A 17,774-nucleotide genomic window follows, 5' to 3' on the forward strand; every position below is an offset into this window, starting at 1 on the left:
ACGCTGTTTCTTTGCAGGCCTGGTCTGGCTGAAGTAGGACTTCTGCTCTGGATGTGCTACTTTGCCCTAGAGCTGAAAGGCACAACGTGCAGGCTTCTTTCCAAAGGGCGAGTTGGGCCCCACAGCATCTTGCTTCCAGCTCTTTGGGAAGCTAAGAAACAACTCGCTCTGCACAGTGCTCTTACAGCCTACCGGGAACATCTCTTCCAAAGGCCTGTGAAACGCAGTTTCTTTGCAGGCCTGATCTGGCTGAAGTAGGACTTCTGCTCTGGGTGTGCTACTTTGCCCTAGAGCTGAAAGGCACAACGTGCAGGCTTCTTTCCAAAGGGCGAGTTGGGCCCCAAAGCATCTTGCTTCCAGCTCTTTGGGAAGCTAAGTAACAACTCGCTCTGCACAGTGCTCTTTCAGCCTACCGGGAACATCTCTTCCAAAGGCCTGTGAAACGCAGTTTCTTTGCAGGCCTGATCTGGCTGAAGTAGGACTTCTGCTCTGGGTGTGCTCCATTGCCCTAGAGCTGAAAGGCACAACGTACAGGCTTCTTTCCAAAGGGCGAGTTGGGCCCCACAGCATCTTGCTTCCAGCTCTTTGGGAAGCTGAGAAACAACTCGCTCTGCAGAGTGCTCTTACAGCCTTCCGGGAACATCTCTTGCAAAGGCCTGTGAAACGCAGTTTCTTTGCAGGCCTGATCTGGCTGAAGTAGGACTTCTGCTCTAGGTGTGCTACATTGCCCTAGAGCTGAAAGGCACAACGTGCTGGCTTCTTTCCAAAGGGCGAGTTGGGCCCCACAGCATCTTGCTTCCAGCTCTTTGGGAAGCTAAGAAACAACTCGCTCTGCACAGTGCTCTTACAGCCTACCGGGAACATCTCTTCCAAAGGCCTGTGAAACGCAGTTTCTTTGCAGGCCTGATCTGGCTGAAGTAGGGCTTCTGCTCTGGGTGTGCTACTTTGCCCTAGAGCTGAAAGGCACAACGTGCAGGCTTCTTTCCAAAGGGCGAGTTGGGCCCCACAGCATCTTGCTTCCAGCTCTTTGGGAAGCTGAGAAACAACTCGCTCTGCACAGTGCTCTTACAGCCTAGTGGGAACATCTCTTCCAAAGGCCTTTGAAACGCAGTTTCTTTGCAGGCCTGATCTGGCTGAAGTAGGACTTCTGCTCTGGGTGTGCTACTTTGCCCTAGAGCTGAAAGGCACAACGTGCAGGCTTCTTTCCAAAGGGCGAGTTGGGCCCCACAGCATCTTGCTTCCAGCCTTTTGGGAAGCTAAGAAACAACTCGCTCTACACAGTGCTCTTACAGCCTACCGGGAACATCTCTTCCAGAGGCCTGTGAAACGCAGTTTCTTTGCAGGCCTGATCTGGCTGAAGTAGGACTTCTGCTCTGGGTGTGCTACTTTGCCCTAGAGCTGAAAGGCACAACGTGCAGGCTTCTTTCCAAAGGGCGAGTTGGGCCCCACAGCATCTTGCTTCCAGCTCTTTGGGAAGCTAAGAAACAACTCGCTCTGCACAGTGCTCTTACAGCCTACCGGGAACATCTCTTCCAAAGGCCTGTGAAACACAGTTTCTTTGCAGGCCTGATCTGGCTGAAGTAGGACTTCTGCTCTGGGTGTGCTACTTTGCCCTAGAGTTGAAAGGCACAACGTGCAGGCTTCTTTCCAAAGGGCGAGTTGGGCCCCACAGCATCTTGCTTCCAGCTCTTTGGGAAGCTGAGAAACCACTCGCTCTGCACAGTGCTCTTACAGCCTACCGGGAACATCTCTTCCAAAGGCCTGTGAAACGCAGTTTCTTTGCAGGCCTGATCTGGCTGAAGTAGGGCTTCTGCTCTGGGTGTGCTACTTTGCCCTAGAGCTGAAAGGCACAACGTGCAGGCTTCTTTCCAAAGGGCGAGTTGGGCCCCACAGCATCTTGCTTCCAGCTCTTTGGGAAGCTAAGAAACAACTCGCTCTGCACAGTGCTCTTACAGCCTACCGGGAACATCTCTTCCAAAGGCCTGTGAAACGCAGTTTCTTTGCAGGCCTGATCTGGCTGAAGTAGGACTTCTGCTCTGGGTGTGCTACTTTGCCCTAGAGCTGAAAGGCACAACGTGCAGGCTTCTTTCCAAAGGGCGAGTTGGGCCCCAAAGCATCTTGCTTCCAGCTCTTTGGGAAGCTAAGTAACAACTCGCTCTGCACAGTGCTCTTTCAGCCTACCGGGAACATCTCTTCCAAAGGCCTGTGAAACGCAGTTTCTTTGCAGGCCTGATCTGGCTGAAGTAGGACTTCTGCTCTGGGTGTGCTCCATTGCCCTAGAGCTGAAAGGCACAACGTACAGGCTTCTTTCCAAAGGGCGAGTTGGGCCCCACAGCATCTTGCTTCCAGCTCTTTGGGAAGCTGAGAAACAACTCGCTCTGCAGAGTGCTCTTACAGCCTTCCGGGAACATCTCTTGCAAAGGCCTGTGAAACGCAGTTTCTTTGCAGGCCTGATCTGGCTGAAGTAGGACTTCTGCTCTAGGTGTGCTACATTGCCCTAGAGCTGAAAGGCACAACGTGCTGGCTTCTTTCCAAAGGGCGAGTTGGGCCCCACAGCATCTTGCTTCCAGCTCTTTGGGAAGCTAAGAAACAACTCGCTCTGCACAGTGCTCTTACAGCCTACCGGGAACATCTCTTCCAAAGGCCTGTGAAACGCAGTTTCTTTGCAGGCCTGATCTGGCTGAAGTAGGGCTTCTGCTCTGGGTGTGCTACTTTGCCCTAGAGCTGAAAGGCACAACGTGCAGGCTTCTTTCCAAAGGGCGAGTTGGGCCCCACAGCATCTTGCTTCCAGCTCTTTGGGAAGCTGAGAAACAACTCGCTCTGCACAGTGCTCTTACAGCCTAGTGGGAACATCTCTTCCAAAGGCCTTTGAAACGCAGTTTCTTTGCAGGCCTGATCTGGCTGAAGTAGGACTTCTGCTCTGGGTGTGCTACTTTGCCCTAGAGCTGAAAGGCACAACGTGCAGGCTTCTTTCCAAAGGGCGAGTTGGGCCCCACAGCATCTTGCTTCCAGCCTTTTGGGAAGCTAAGAAACAACTCGCTCTACACAGTGCTCTTACAGCCTACCGGGAACATCTCTTCCAGAGGCCTGTGAAACGCAGTTTCTTTGCAGGCCTGATCTGGCTGAAGTAGGACTTCTGCTCTGGGTGTGCTACTTTGCCCTAGAGCTGAAAGGCACAACGTGCAGGCTTCTTTCCAAAGGGCGAGTTGGGCCCCACAGCATCTTGCTTCCAGCTCTTTGGGAAGCTAAGAAACAACTCGCTCTGCACAGTGCTCTTACAGCCTACCGGGAACATCTCTTCCAAAGGCCTGTGAAACACAGTTTCTTTGCAGGCCTGATCTGGCTGAAGTAGGACTTCTGCTCTGGGTGTGCTACTTTGCCCTAGAGTTGAAAGGCACAACGTGCAGGCTTCTTTCCAAAGGGCGAGTTGGGCCCCACAGCATCTTGCTTCCAGCTCTTTGGGAAGCTGAGAAACCACTCGCTCTGCACAGTGCTCTTACAGCCTACCGGGAACATCTCTTCCAAAGGCCTGTGAAACGCAGTTTCTTTGCAGGCCTGATCTGGCTGAAGTAGGGCTTCTGCTCTGGGTGTGCTACTTTGCCCTAGAGCTGAAAGGCACAACGTGCAGGCTTCTTTCCAAAGGGCGAGTTGGGCCCCACAGCATCTTGCTTCCAGCTCTTTGGGAAGCTAAGAAACAACTCGCTCTGCACAGTCTCTTACAGCCTACGGGGAACATATCTTCCAAAGGCCTGTGAAACGCAGTTTCTTTGCAGGCCTGATCTGGCTGAAGTAGGAATTCTGCTCTGGGTGTGCTGCTTTGCCCTAGAGCTGAAAGGCACAACATGCAGGCTTCTTTCCAAAGGGCGAGTTGGGCCCCACAGCATCTTGCTTCCAGCTATTTGGGAAGCTGAGAAACAACTCGCTCTGCACAGTGCTCTTACAGCCTACCGGGAACATCTCTTCCAAAGGCCTGTGAAACGCAGTTTCTTTGCAGGCCTGATCTGGCTGAAGTAGGACTTCTGCTGTGGGTGTGCTACTTTGCCCTAGAGGTGAAAGGCACAACGTGCAGGCTTCTTTCCAAAGGGCGAGTTGGGCCCCACAGCATCTTGCTTCCAGCTCTTTGGGAAGCTAAGAAACAACTCGCTCTGCACAGTGCTCTTACAGCCTACCGGGAACATCTCTTCCAAAGGCCTGTGAAACGCAGTTTCTTTGCAGGCCTGATCTGGCTGAAGTAGGGCTTCTGCTCTGGGTGTGCTACTTTGCCCTAGAGCTGAAAGACACAACGTGCAGGCTTCTTTCCAAAGGGCGAGTTGGGCCCCACAGCATCTTGCTTCCAGCTCTTTGGGAAGCTGAGAAACAACTCGCTCTGCACAGTGCTCTTACAGCCTAGTGGGAACATCTCTTCCAAAGGCCTGTGAAACGCAGTTTCTTTGCAGGCCTGATCTGGCTGAAGTAGGACTTCTGCTCTGGGTGTGCTACTTTGCCCTAGAGCTGAAAGGCACAACCTGCAGGCTTCTTTCCAAAGGGCGAGTTGGGCCCCACAGCATCTTGCTTCCAGCTCTTTGGGAAGCTAAGAAACAACTCGCTCTGCACAGTGCTCTTACAGCCTACCGGGAACATCTCTTCCAAAGGCCTGTGAAACGCAGTTTCTTTGCAGGCCTGATCTGGCTGAAGTAGGACTTCTGCTCTGGGTGTGCTACTTTGCCCTAGAGCTGAAAGGCACAACATGCAGGCTTCTTTCCAAAGGGCGAGTTGGGCCCCACAGCATCTTGCTTCCAGCTCTTTGGGAAGCTAAGAAACAACTCGCTCTGCACAGTGCTCTTACAGCCTACCGGGAACATCTCTTCCAAAGGCCTGTGAAACGCAGTTTCTTTGCAGGCCTGATCTGGCTGAAGTAGGGCTTCTGCTCTGGGTGTGCTACTTTGCCCTAGAGCTGAAAGACACAACGTGCAGGCTTCTTTCCAAAGGGCGAGTTGGGCCCCACAGCATCTTGCTTCCAGCTCTTTGGGAAGCTGAGAAACAACTCGCTCTGCACAGTGCTCTTACAGCCTAGTGGGAACATCTCTTCCAAAGGCCTGTGAAACGCAGTTTCTTTGCAGGCCTGATCTGGCTGAAGTAGGACTTCTGCTCTGGGTGTGCTACTTTGCCCTAGAGCTGAAAGGCACAACCTGCAGGCTTCTTTCCAAAGGGCGAGTTGGGCCCCACAGCATCTTGCTTCCAGCTCTTTGGGAAGCTAAGAAACAACTCGCTCTGCACAGTGCTCTTACAGCCTACCGGGAACATCTCTTCCAAAGGCCTGTGAAACGCAGTTTCTTTGCAGGCCTGATCTGGCTGAAGTAGGACTTCTGCTCTGGGTGTGCTACTTTGCCCTAGAGCTGAAAGGCACAACATGCAGGCTTCTTTCCAAAGGGCGAGTTGGGCCCCACAGCATCTTGCTTCCAGCTCTTTGGGAACCTAAGAAACAACTCGCTCTGCACAGTGCTCTTACAGCCTACCGTGAACATCCTTTCCAAAGGCCTGTGAAACGCAGTTTCTTTGCAGGCCTGGTCTGGCTGAAGTAGGACTTCTGCTCTGGGTGTGCTACTTTGCCCTAGAGCTGAAAGGCACAACGTGCAGGCTTCTTTCCAAAGGGCGAGTTGGGCCCCACAGCATCTTGCTTCCAGCCTTTTGGGAAGCTAAGAAACAACTCGCTCTACACAGTGCTCTTACAGCCTACCGGGAACATCTCTTCCAGAGGCCTGTGAAACGCAGTTTCTTTGCAGGCCTGATCTGGCTGAAGTAGGACTTCTGCTCTGGGTGTGCTACATTGCCCTAGAGCTGAAAGGCACAACGTGCAGGCTTCTTTCCAAAGGGCGAGTTGGGCCCCACAGCATCTTGCTTCCAGCTCTTTGGGAAGCTAAGAAACAACTCGCTCTGCACAGTGCTCTTACAGCCTACCGGGAACATCTCTTCCAAAGGCCTGTGAAACGCAGTTTCTTTGCAGGCCTGATCTGGCTGAAGTAGGACTTCTGCTCTGGGTGTGCTACTTTGCCCTAGAGTTGAAAGGCACAACGTGCAGGCTTCTTTCCAAAGGGCGAGTTGGGCCCCACAGAATCTTGCTTCCAGCTCTTTGGGAACCTGAGAAACAACTCGCTCTGCACATTTCTCTTACAGCCTACTGGGAACATCTCTTCCAAAGGTCTGTGAAACGCAGTTTCTTTGCAGGCCTGGTCTGGCTGAAGTAGGACTTCTGCTCTGGGTGTGCTACTTTGCCCTAGAGCTGAAAGGCTCAACGTGCAGGCTTCTTTCCAAAGGGCGAGTTGGGCCACACAGCATCTTGCTTCCAGCTCTTTGGGAAGCTGAGAAACAACTCGCTCTGCACAGTGCTCTTACAGCCTACCGGGAACATCTCTTCCAAAGGCCTGTGAAACGCAGTTTCTTTGCAGGCCTGATCTGGCTGAAGTAGGGCTTCTGCTCTGGGTGTGCTACTTTGCCCTAGAGCTGAAAGGCACAACGTGCAGGCTTCTTTCCAAAGGGCGAGTTGGGCCCCACAGCATCTTGCTTCCAGCTCTTTGGGAAGCTAAGAAACAACTCGCTCTGCACAGTGCTCTTACAGCCTACCGGGAACATCCTTTCCAAAGGCCTGTGAAACGCAGTTTCTTTGCAGGCCTGGTCTGGCTGAAGTAGGACTTCTGCTCTGGGTGTGCTACTTTGCCCTAGAGGTGAAAGGCACAACGTGCAGGCTTCTTTCCAAAGGGCGAGTTGGGCCCCACAGCATCTTGCTTCCAGCTCTTTGGGAAGCTAAGAAACAACTCGCTCTGCACAGTGCTCTTACAGCCTACCGGGAACATCTCTTACAAAGGCCTGTGAAACGCAGTTTCTTTGCAGGCCTGATCTGGCTGAAGTAGGGCTTCTGCTCTGGGTGTGCTACTTTGCCCTAGAGCTGAAAGGCACAACGTGCAGGCTTCTTTCCAAAGGGCGAGTTGGGCCCCACAGCATCTTGCTTCCAGCTCTTTGGGAAGCTGAGAAACAACTCGCTCTGCACAGTGCTCTTACAGCCTAGTGGGAACATCTCTTCCAAAGGCCTGTGAAACGCAGTTTCTTTGCAGGCCTGATCTGGCTGAAGTAGGACTTCTGCTCTGGGTGTGCTACTTTGCCCTAGAGCTGAAAGGCACAACCTGCAGGCTTCTTTCCAAAGGGCGAGTTGGGCCCCACAGCATCTTGCTTCCAGCCTTTTGGGAAGCTAAGAAACAACTCGCTCTACACAGTGCTCTTACAGCCTACCGGGAACATCTCTTCCAGAGGCCTGTGAAACGCAGTTTCTTTGCAGGCCTGATCTGGCTGAAGTAGGGCTTCTGCTCTGGGTGTGCTACATTGCCCTAGAGCTGAAAGGCACAACGTGCAGGCTTCTTTCCAAAGGGCGAGTTGGGCCCCACAGCATCTTGCTTCCAGCTCTTTGGGAAGCTAAGAAACAACTCGCTCTGCACAGTGCTCTTACAGCCTACCGGGAACATCCTTTCCAAAGGCCTGTGAAACGCAGTTTCTTTGCAGGCCTGGTCTGGCTGAAGTAGGACTTCTGCTCTGGGTGTGCTACTTTGCCGTAGAGCTGAAAGGCACAACGTGCAGGCTTCTTTCCAAAGGGCGAGTTGGGCCCCACAGCATCTTGCTTCCAGCTCTTTGGGAAGCTAAGAGACAACTCGCTCTGCACAGTGCTCTTACAGCCTACCGGGAACATCTCTTCCAAAGGCCTGTGAAATGCAGTTTCTTTGCAGGCCTGATCTGGCTGAAGTAGGACTTCTGCTCTGGGTGTGCTACTTTGCCCTAGAGCTGAAAGGCACAACGTGCAGGCTTCTTTCCAAAGGGCGAGTTGGGCCCCACAGCATCTTGCTTCCAGCTCTTTGGGAAGCTAAGAAACAACTCGCTCTGCACAGTGCTCTTACAGCCTACCGGGAACATCTCTTCCAAAGGCCTGTGAAACGCAGTTTCTTTGCAGGCCTGGTCTGGCTGAAGTAGGACTTCTGCTCTGGGTGTGCTACTTTGCCCTAGAGCTGAAAGGCACAACGTGCAGGCTTCTTTCCAAAGGGCGAGTTGGGCCCCACAGCATCTTGCTTCCAGCTCTTTGGGAAGCTAAGAAACAACTCGCTCTGCACAGTGCTCTTACAGCCTAGTGGGAACATCTCTTCCAAAGGCCTGTGAAACGCACTTTCTTTGCAGGCCTGATCTGGCTGAAGTAGGGCTTCTGCTCTGGGTATGCTACATTGCCCTAGAGCTGAAAGGCACAACGTGCAGGCTTCTTTCCAAAGGGCGAGTTGGGCCCCACAGCATCTTGCTTCCAGCTCTTTGCGAAGCTAAGAAACAACTCGCTCTGCACAGTGCTCTTACAGCCTACCGGGAACATCTCTTCCAAAGGCCTGTGAAACGCAGTTTCTTTGCAGGCCTGATCTGGCTGAAGTAGGACTTCTGCTCTGGGTGTGCTACTTTGCCCTAGAGCTGAAAGGCACAACGTGCAGGCTTCTTTCCAAAGGGCGAGTTGGGCCCCACAGCATCTTGCTTCCAGCTCTTTGCGAAGCTAAGAAACAACTCGCTCTGCACAGTGCTCTTACAGCCTACCGGGAACATCCTTTCCAAAGGCCTGTGAAACGCAGTTTCTTTGCAGGCCTGGTCTGGCTGAAGTAGGACTTCTGCTCTGGGTGTGCTACTTTGCCGTAGAGCTGAAAGGCACAACGTGCAGGCTTCTTTCCAAAGGGCGAGTTGGGCCCCACAGCATCTTGCTTCCAGCTCTTTGGGAAGCTAAGAGACAACTCGCTCTGCACAGTGCTCTTACAGCCTACCGGGAACATCTCTTCCAAAGGCCTGTGAAATGCAGTTTCTTTGCAGGCCTGATCTGGCTGAAGTAGGACTTCTGCTCTGGGTGTGCTACTTTGCCCTAGAGCTGAAAGGCACAACGTGCAGGCTTCTTTCCAAAGGGCGAGTTGGGCCCCACAGCATCTTGCTTCCAGCTCTTTGGGAAGCTAAGAAACAACTCGCTCTGCACAGTGCTCTTACAGCCTACCGGGAACATCTCTTCCAAAGGCCTGTGAAACGCAGTTTCTTTGCAGGCCTGGTCTGGCTGAAGTAGGACTTCTGCTCTGGGTGTGCTACTTTGCCCTAGAGCTGAAAGGCACAACGTGCAGGCTTCTTTCCAAAGGGCGAGTTGGGCCCCACAGCATCTTGCTTCCAGCTCTTTGGGAAGCTAAGAAACAACTCGCTCTGCACAGTGCTCTTACAGCCTAGTGGGAACATCTCTTCCAAAGGCCTGTGAAACGCAGTTTCTTTGCAGGCCTGATCTGGCTGAAGTAGGGCTTCTGCTCTGGGTATGCTACATTGCCCTAGAGCTGAAAGGCACAACGTGCAGGCTTCTTTCCAAAGGGCGAGTTGGGCCCCACAGCATCTTGCTTCCAGCTCTTTGCGAAGCTAAGAAACAACTCGCTCTGCACAGTGCTCTTACAGCCTACCGGGAACATCTCTTCCAAAGGCCTGTGAAACGCAGTTTCTTTGCAGGCCTGATCTGGCTGAAGTAGGACTTCTGCTGTGGGTGTGCTACTTTGCCCTAGAGCTGAAAGGCACAACGTGCAGGCTTCTTTCCAAAGGGCGAGTTGGGCCCCACAGCATCTTGCTTCCAGCTCTTTGCGAAGGTAAGAAACAACTCGCTCTGCACAGTGCTGTTACAGCCTACCGGGAACATCTCTTCCAAAGGCCTGTGAAACGCAGTTTCTTTGCAGGCCTGATCTGGCTGAAGTAGGACTTCTGCTCTGGGTGTGCTACTTTGCCCTAGAGCTGAAAGGCACAACATGCAGGCTTCTTTCCAAAGGGCGAGTTGGGCCCCACAGCATCTTGCTTCCAGCTCTTTGGGAAGCTAAGAAACAAGTCGCTCTGCACAGTGCTCTTACAGCCTACCGGGAACATCTCTTCCAAAGGTCTGTGAAACGCAGTTTCTTTGCAGGCCTGGTCTGGCTGAAGTAGGACTTCTGCTCTGGGTGTGCTACTTTGCCCTAGAGCTGAAAGGCACAACGTGCAGGCTTCTTTCCAAAGGGCGAGTTGGGCCCCACAGCATCTTGCTTCCAGCTCTTTGGGAAGCTGAGAAACAAATCGCTCTGCACAGTGCTCTTACAGCCTACCGGGAACATCTCTTCCAAAGGCCTGTGAAACGCAGTTTCTTTGCAGGCGTGATCTGGCTGAAGTAGGACTTCTGCTCTGGGTGTGCTACTTTGCCCTAGAGCTGAAAGGCACAACGTGCTGGCTTCTTTCCAAAGGGCGAGTTGGACGCCACAGCATCTTGCTTCCAGCTCTTTGGGAAGCTAAGAAACAACTCGCTCTGCACAGTGCTCTTACAGCCTACCGGGAACATCCTTTCCAAAGGCCTGTGAAACGCAGTTTCTTTGCAGGCCTGGTCTGGCTGAAGTAGGACTTCTGCTCTGGGTGTGCTACTTTGCCCTAGAGCTGAAAGGCACAACGTACAGGCTTCTTTCCAAAGGGCGAGTTGGACCCCACAGCATCTTGCTTCCAGTTCTTTGGGAAGCTAAGTAACAACTCGCTCTACACAGTGCTCTTACAACCTAGTGGGAACATCTCTTCCAAAGGCCTGTGAAACACAGTTTCTTTGCAGGCCTGATCTGGCTGAAGTAGGACTTCTGCTCTGGGTGTGCTCCATTGCCCTAGAGCTGAAAGGCACAACGTACAGGCTTCTTTCCAAAGGGCGAGTTGGGCCCCACAGCATCTTGCTTGCAGCTCTTTGGGAAGCTAAGAAACAACTCGCTCTGCACAGTGCTCTTACAGCCTACCGGGAACATCTCTTCCAAAGGCCTGTGAAACGCAGTTTCTTTGCAGGCCTGATCTGGCTGAAGTAGGACTTCTGCTCTGGGTGTGCTACTTTGCCCTAGAGCTGAAAGGCACAACGTGCAGGCTTCTTTCCAAAGGGCGAGTTGGGCCCCACAGCATCTTGCTTCCAGCTCTTTGGGAAGCTAAGAAACAACTCGCTCTGCACAGTGCTCTTACAGCCTACCGGGAACATCTCTTCCAAAGGTCTGTGAAACGCAGTTTCTTTGCAGGCCTGGTCTGGCTGAAGTAGGACTTCTGCTCTGGGTGTGCTACTTTGCCCTAGAGCTGAAAGGCACAACGTGCAGGCTTCTTTCCAAAGGGCGAGTTGGGCCCCACAGCATCTTGCTTCCAGCTCTTTGGGAAGCTAAGAGACAACTCGCTCTGCACAGTGCTCTTACAGCCTACGGGGAACATCTCTTCCAAGGGCCTGTGAAATGCAGTTTCTTTGCAGGCCTGATCTGGCTGAAGTAGGACTTCTGCTCTGGGTGTGCTACTTTGCCCTAGAGCTGAAAGGCACAACGTGCAGGCTTCTTTCCAAAGGGCGAGTTGGGCCCCACAGCATCTTGCTTCCAGCTCTTTGGGAAGCTAAGAAACAACTCGCTCTGCACAGTGCTCTTACAGCCTACCGGGAACATCTCTTCCAAAGGCCTGTGAAACGCAGTTTCTTTGCAGGCCTGATCTGGCTGAAGTAGGACTTCTGCTCTGGGTGTGCTACTTTGCCCTAGAGCTGAAAGGCACAACGTGCAGGCTTCTTTCCAAAGGGCGAGTTGGGCCCCACAGCATCTTGCTTCCAGCTCTTTGGGAAGCTAAGAAACAACTCGCTCTGCACAGTGCTCTTACAGCCTAGTGGGAACATCTCTTCCAAAGGCCTGTGAAACGCACTTTCTTTGCAGGCCTGATCTGGCTGAAGTAGGGCTTCTGCTCTGGGTATGCTACATTGCCCTAGAGCTGAAAGGCACAACGTGCAGGCTTCTTTCCAAAGGGCGAGTTGGGCCCCACAGCATCTTGCTTCCAGCTCTTTGGGAAGCTAAGAAACAACTCGCTCTGCACAGTGCTCTTACAGCCTACCGGGAACATCTCTTCCAAAGGCCTGTGAAACGCAGTTTCTTTGCAGGCGTGATCTGGCTGAAGTAGGACTTCTGCTCTGGGTGTGCTACTTTGCCCTAGATCTGAAAGGCACAACGTGCTGGCTTCTTTCCAAAGGGCGAGTTGGACGCCACAGCATCTTGCTTCCAGCTCTTTGGGAAGCTAAGAAACAACTCGCTCTGCACAGTGCTCTTACAGCCTACCGGGAACATCCTTTCCAAAGGCCTGTGAAACGCAGTTTCTTTGCAGGCCTGGTCTGGCTGAAGTAGGACTTCTGCTCTGGGTGTGCTACTTTGCCCTAGAGCTGAAAGGCACAACGTACAGGCTTCTTTCCAAAGGGCGTGTTGGACCCCACAGCATCTTGCTTCCAGTTCTTTGGGAAGCTAAGTAACAACTCGCTCTGCACAGTGCTCTTACAACCTAGTGGGAACATCTCTTCCAAAGGCCTGTGAAACACAGTTTCTTTGCAGGCCTGATCTGGCTGAAGTAGGACTTCTGCTCTGGGTGTGCTCCATTGCCCTAGAGCTGAAAGGCACAACGTACAGGCTTCTTTCCAAAGGGCGAGTTGGGCCCCACAGCATCTTGCTTCCAGCTCTTTGGGAAGCTAAGAAACAACTCGCTCTGCACAGTGCTCTTACAGCCTACCGGGAACATCTCTTCCAAAGGCCTGTGAAACGCAGTTTCTTTGCAGGCCTGATCTGGCTGAAGTAGGACTTCTGCTCTGGGTGTGCTACTTTGCCCTAGAGCTGAAAGGCACAACGTGCAGGCTTCTTTCCAAAGGGCGAGTTGGGCCCCACAGCATCTTGCTTCCAGCTCTTTGGGAAGCTAAGAAACAACTCGCTCTGCACAGTGCTCTTACAGCCTACCGGGAACATCTCTTCCAAAGGTCTGTGAAACGCAGTTTCTTTGCAGGCCTGGTCTGGCTGAAGTAGGACTTCTGCTCTGGGTGTGCTACTTTGCCCTAGAGCTGAAAGGCACAAAGTGCAGGCTTCTTTCCAAAGGGCGAGTTGGGCCCCACAGCATCTTGCTTCCAGCTCTTTGGGAAGCTAAGAGACAACTCGCTCTGCACAGTGCTCTTACAGCCTACCGGGAACATCTCTTCCAAAGGCCTGTGAAACGCAGTTTCTTTGCAGGCCTGATCTGGCTGAAGTAGGACTTCTGCTGTGGGTGTGCTACTTTGCCCTAGAGCTGAAAGGCACAACGTGCAGGCTTCTTTCCAAAGGGCGAGTTGGGCCCCACAGCATCTTGCTTCCAGCTCTTTGCGAAGCTAAGAAACAACTCGCTCTGCACAGTGCTCTTACAGCCTACCGGGAACATCTCTTCCAACGGCCTGTGAAACGCAGTTTCTTTGCAGGCCTGATCTGGCTGAAGTAGGACTTCTGCTCTGGGTGTGCTACTTTGCCCTAGAGCTGAAAGGCACAACATGCAGGCTTCTTTCCAAAGGGCGAGTTGGGCCCCACAGCATCTTGCTTCCAGCTCTTTGGGAACCTAAGAAACAAGTCGCTCTGCACAGTGCTCTTACAGCCTACTGGGAACATCTCTTCCAAAGGTCTGTGAAACGCAGATTCTTTGCAGGCCTGGTCTGGCTGAAGTAGGACTTCTGCTCTGGCTGTGCTACTTTGCCCTAGAGCTGAAAGGCACAACGTGCAGGCTTCTTTCCAAAGGGCGAGTTGGGCCCCACATCATCTTGCTTCCAGCTCTTTGGGATGCTGAGAAACAACTCGCTCTGCACAGTGCTCTTACAGCCTACCGGGAACATCTCTTCCAAAGGCCTGTGAAACGCAGTTTCTTTGCAGGCGTGATCTGGCTGAAGTAGGACTTCTGCTCTGGGTGTGCTACTTTGCCCTAGAGCTGAAAGGCACAACGTGCAGGCTTCTTTCCAAAGGGCGAGTTGGGCCCCACAGCATCTTGCTTCCAGCTCTTTGGGAAGCTAAGAAACAACTCGCTCTGCACAGTGCTCTTACAGCCTACCGGGAACATCTCTTCCAAAGGCCTGTGAAACGCAGTTTCTTTGCAGGACTGATCTGGCTGAAGTAGGACTTCTGCTCTGGGTGTGCTACTTTGCCCTAGAGCTGAAAGGCACAACGTGCAGGCTTCTTTCCAAAGGGCGAGTTGGGCCCCACAGCATCTTGCTCCCAGCTCTTTGGGAAGCTAAGAAACAACTCGCTCTGCACAGTGCTCTTACAGCCTACCGGGAACATCCTTTCCAAAGGCCTGTGAAACGCAGTTTCTTTGCAGGCCTGGTCTGGCTGAAGTAGGACTTCTGCTCTGGGTGTGCTACTTTGCCCTAGAGCTGAAAGGCACAACGTGCAGGCTTCTTTCCAAAGGGCGAGTTGGGCCCCACAGCATCTTGCTTCCAGCTCTTTGGGAAGCTAAGTAACAACTCGCTCTGCACAGTGCTCTTACAGCCTAGTGGGAACATCTCTTCCAAAGGCCTGTGAAACACAGTTTCTTTGCAGGCCTGATCTGGCTGAAGTAGGACTTCTGCTCTGCGTGTGCTCCATTGCCCTAGAGCTGAAAGGCACAAGGTACAGGCTTCTTTCCAAAGGGCGAGTTGGGCCCCACAGCATCTTGCTTCCAGCTCTTTGGGAAGCTAAGAAACAACTCGCTCTGCACAGTGCTCTTACAGCCTACCGGGAACATCTCTTCCAAAGGCCTGTGAAACGCAGTTTCTTTGCAGGCCTGATCTGGCTGAAGTAGGACTTCTGCTCTGGGTGTGCTACTTTGCCCTAGAGCTGAAAGGCACAACGTGCAGGCTTCTTTCCAAAGGGCGAGTTGGGCCCCACAGCATCTTGCTTCCAGCTCTTTGGGAAGCTAAGAAACAACTCGCTCTGCACAGTGCTCTTACAGCCTACCGGGAACATCTCTTCCAAAGGCCTGTGAAACGCAGTTTCTTTGCAGGCCTGGTCTGGCTGAAGTAGGACTTCTGCTCTGGGTGTGCTACTTTGCCCTAGAGCTGAAAGGCACAACGTGCAGGCTTCTTTCCAAAGGGCGAGTTGGGCCCCACAGCATCTTGCTTCCAGCTCTTTGGGAAGCTAAGAGACAACTCGCTCTGCACAGTGCTCTTACAGCCTACCGGGAACATCTCTTCCAAAGGCCTGTGAAATGCAGTTTCTTTGCAGGCCTGATCTGGCTGAAGTAGGACTTCTGCTCTGGGTGTGCTACTTTGCCCTAGAGCTGAAAGGCACAACGTGCAGGCTTCTTTCCAAAGGGCGAGTTGGGCCCCACAGCATCTTGCTTCCAGCTCTTTGGGAAGCTAAGAAACAACTCGCTCTGCACAGTGCTCTTACAGCCTACCGGGAACATCTCTTCCAAAGGCCTGTGAAACACAGTTTCTTTGCAGGCCTGGTCTGGCTGAAGTAGGACTTCTGCTCTGGGTGTGCTACTTTGCCCTAGAGCTGAAAGGCACAACGTGCAGGCTTCTTTCCAAAGGGCGAGTTGGGCCCCACAGCATCTTGCTTCCAGCTCTTTGGGAAGCTAAGAAACAACTCGCTCTGCACAGTGATCTTACAGCCTAGTGGGAACATCTCTTCCAAAGGCCTGTGAAACGCACTTTCTTTGCAGGCCTGATCTGGCTGAAGTAGGGCTTCTGCTCTGGGTATGCTACATTGCCCTAGAGCTGAAAGGCACAACGTGCAGGCTTCTTTCCAAAGGGCGAGTTGGGCCACACAGCATCTTGCTTCCAGCTCTTTGGGAAGCTAAGAAACAACTCGCTCTGCACAGTGCTCTTACAGCCTACCGGGAACATCTCTTCCAAAGGCCTGTGAAACGCAGTTTCTTTGCAGGCCTGATCTGGCTGAAGTAGGACTTCTGCTGTGGGTGTGCTACTTTGCCCTAGAGCTGAAAGGCACAACGTGCAGGCTTCTTTCCAAAGGGCGAGTTGGGCCCCACAGCATCTTGCTTCCAGCTCTTTGCGAAGCTAAGAAACAACTCGCTCTGCACAGTGCTCTTACAGCCTACCGGGAACATCTCTTCCAAAGGCCTGTGAAACGCAGTTTCTTTGCAGGCCTGATCTGGCTGAAGTAGGACTTCTGCTCTGGGTGTGCTACTTTGCCCTAGAGCTGAAAGGCACAACATGCAGGCTTCTTTCCAAAGGGCGAGTTGGGCCCCACAGCATCTTGCTTCCAGCTCTTTGGGAAGCTAAGAAACAACTCGCTCTGCACAGTGCTCTTACAGCCTACTGGGAACATCTCTTCCAAAGGTCTGTGAAACGCAGTTTCTTTGCAGGCCTGGTCTGGCTGAATTAGGACTTCTGCTCTGGGTGTGCTACTTTGCCCTAGAGCTGAAAGGCACAACGTGCAGGCTTCTTTCCAAAGGGCGAGTTGGGCCCCACAGCATCTTGCTTCCAGCTCTTTGGGAAGCTGAGAAACAAATCGCTCTGCACAGTGCTCTTACAGCCTACCGGGAACATCTCTTCCAAAGGCCTGTGAAACGCAGTTTCTTTGCAGGCGTGATCTGGCTGAAGTAGGACTTCTGCTCTGGGTGTGCTACTTTGCCCTAGAGCTGAAAGGCACAACGTGCTGGCTTCTTCCCAAAGGGCGAGTTGGACGCCACAGCATCTTGCTTCCAGCTCTTTGGGAAGCTAAGAAACAACTCGCTCTGCACAGTGCTCTTACAGCCTACCGGGAACATCCTTTCCAAAGGCCTGTGAAACGCAGTTTCTTTGCAGGCCTGGTCTGGCTGAAGTAGGACTTCTGCTCTGGGTGTGCTACTTTGCCCTAGAGCTGAAAGGCACAACGTACAGGCTTCTTTCCAAAGGGCGAGTTGGACCCCACAGCATCTTGCTTCCAGTTCTTTGGGAAGCTAAGTAACAACTCGCTCTGCACAGTGCTCTTACAACCTAGTGGGAACATCTCTTCCAAAGGCCTGTGAAACACAGTTTCTTTGCAGGCCTGATCTGGCTGAAGTAGGACTTCTGCTCTGGGTGTGCTCCATTGCCCTAGAGCTGAAAGGCACAACGTACAGGCTTCTTTCCAAAGGGCGAGTTGGGCCCCACAGCATCTTGCTTCCAGCTCTTTGGGAAGCTAAGAAACAACTCGCTCTGCACAGTGCTCTTACAGCCTACCGGGAACATCTCTTCCAAAGGCCTGTGAAACGCAGTTTCTTTGCAGGCCTGATCTGGATGAAGTAGGACTTCTGCTCTGGGTGTGCTACATTGCCCTAGAGCTGAAAGGCACAACGTGCAGGCTTCTTTCCAAAGGGCGAGTTGGGCCCCACAGCATCTTGCTTCCAGCTCTTTGGGAAGCTAAGAAACAACTCGCTCTGCACAGTGCTCTTACAGCCTACCGGGAACATCTCTTCCAAAGGTCTGTGAAACGCAGTTTCTTTGCAGGCCTGGTCTGGCTGAAGTAGGACTTCTGCTCTGGGTGTGCTACTTTGCCCTAGAGCTGAAAGGCACAAAGTGCAGGCTTCTTTCCAAAGGGCGAGTTGGGCCCCACAGCATCTTGCTTCCAGCTCTTTGGGAAGCTAAGAGACAACTCGCTCTGCACAGTGCTCTTACAGCCTACCGGGAACATCTCTTCCAAAGGCCTGTGAAACGCAGTTTCTTTGCAGGCCTGATCTGGCTGAAGTAGGACTTCTGCTGTGGGTGTGCTACTTTGCCCTAGAGCTGAAAGGCACAACGTGCAGGCTTCTTTCCAAAGGGCGAGTTGGGCCCCACAGCATCTTGCCTCCAGCTCTTTGCGAAGCTAAGAAACAACTCGCTCTGCACAGTGCTCTTACAGCCTACCGGGAACATCTCTTCCAAAGGCCTGTGAAACGCAGTTTCTTTGCAGGCCTGATCTGGCTGAAGTAGGACTTCTGCTCTGGGTGTGCTACTTTGCCCTAGAGCTGAAAGGCACAACCTGCAGGCT

The sequence above is a fragment of the Equus caballus genome, chromosome 6 (genome assembly GCF_041296265.1).
Source record: "Equus caballus isolate H_3958 breed thoroughbred chromosome 6, TB-T2T, whole genome shotgun sequence".
Classification (NCBI taxonomy): domain Eukaryota; kingdom Metazoa; phylum Chordata; class Mammalia; order Perissodactyla; family Equidae; genus Equus; species Equus caballus.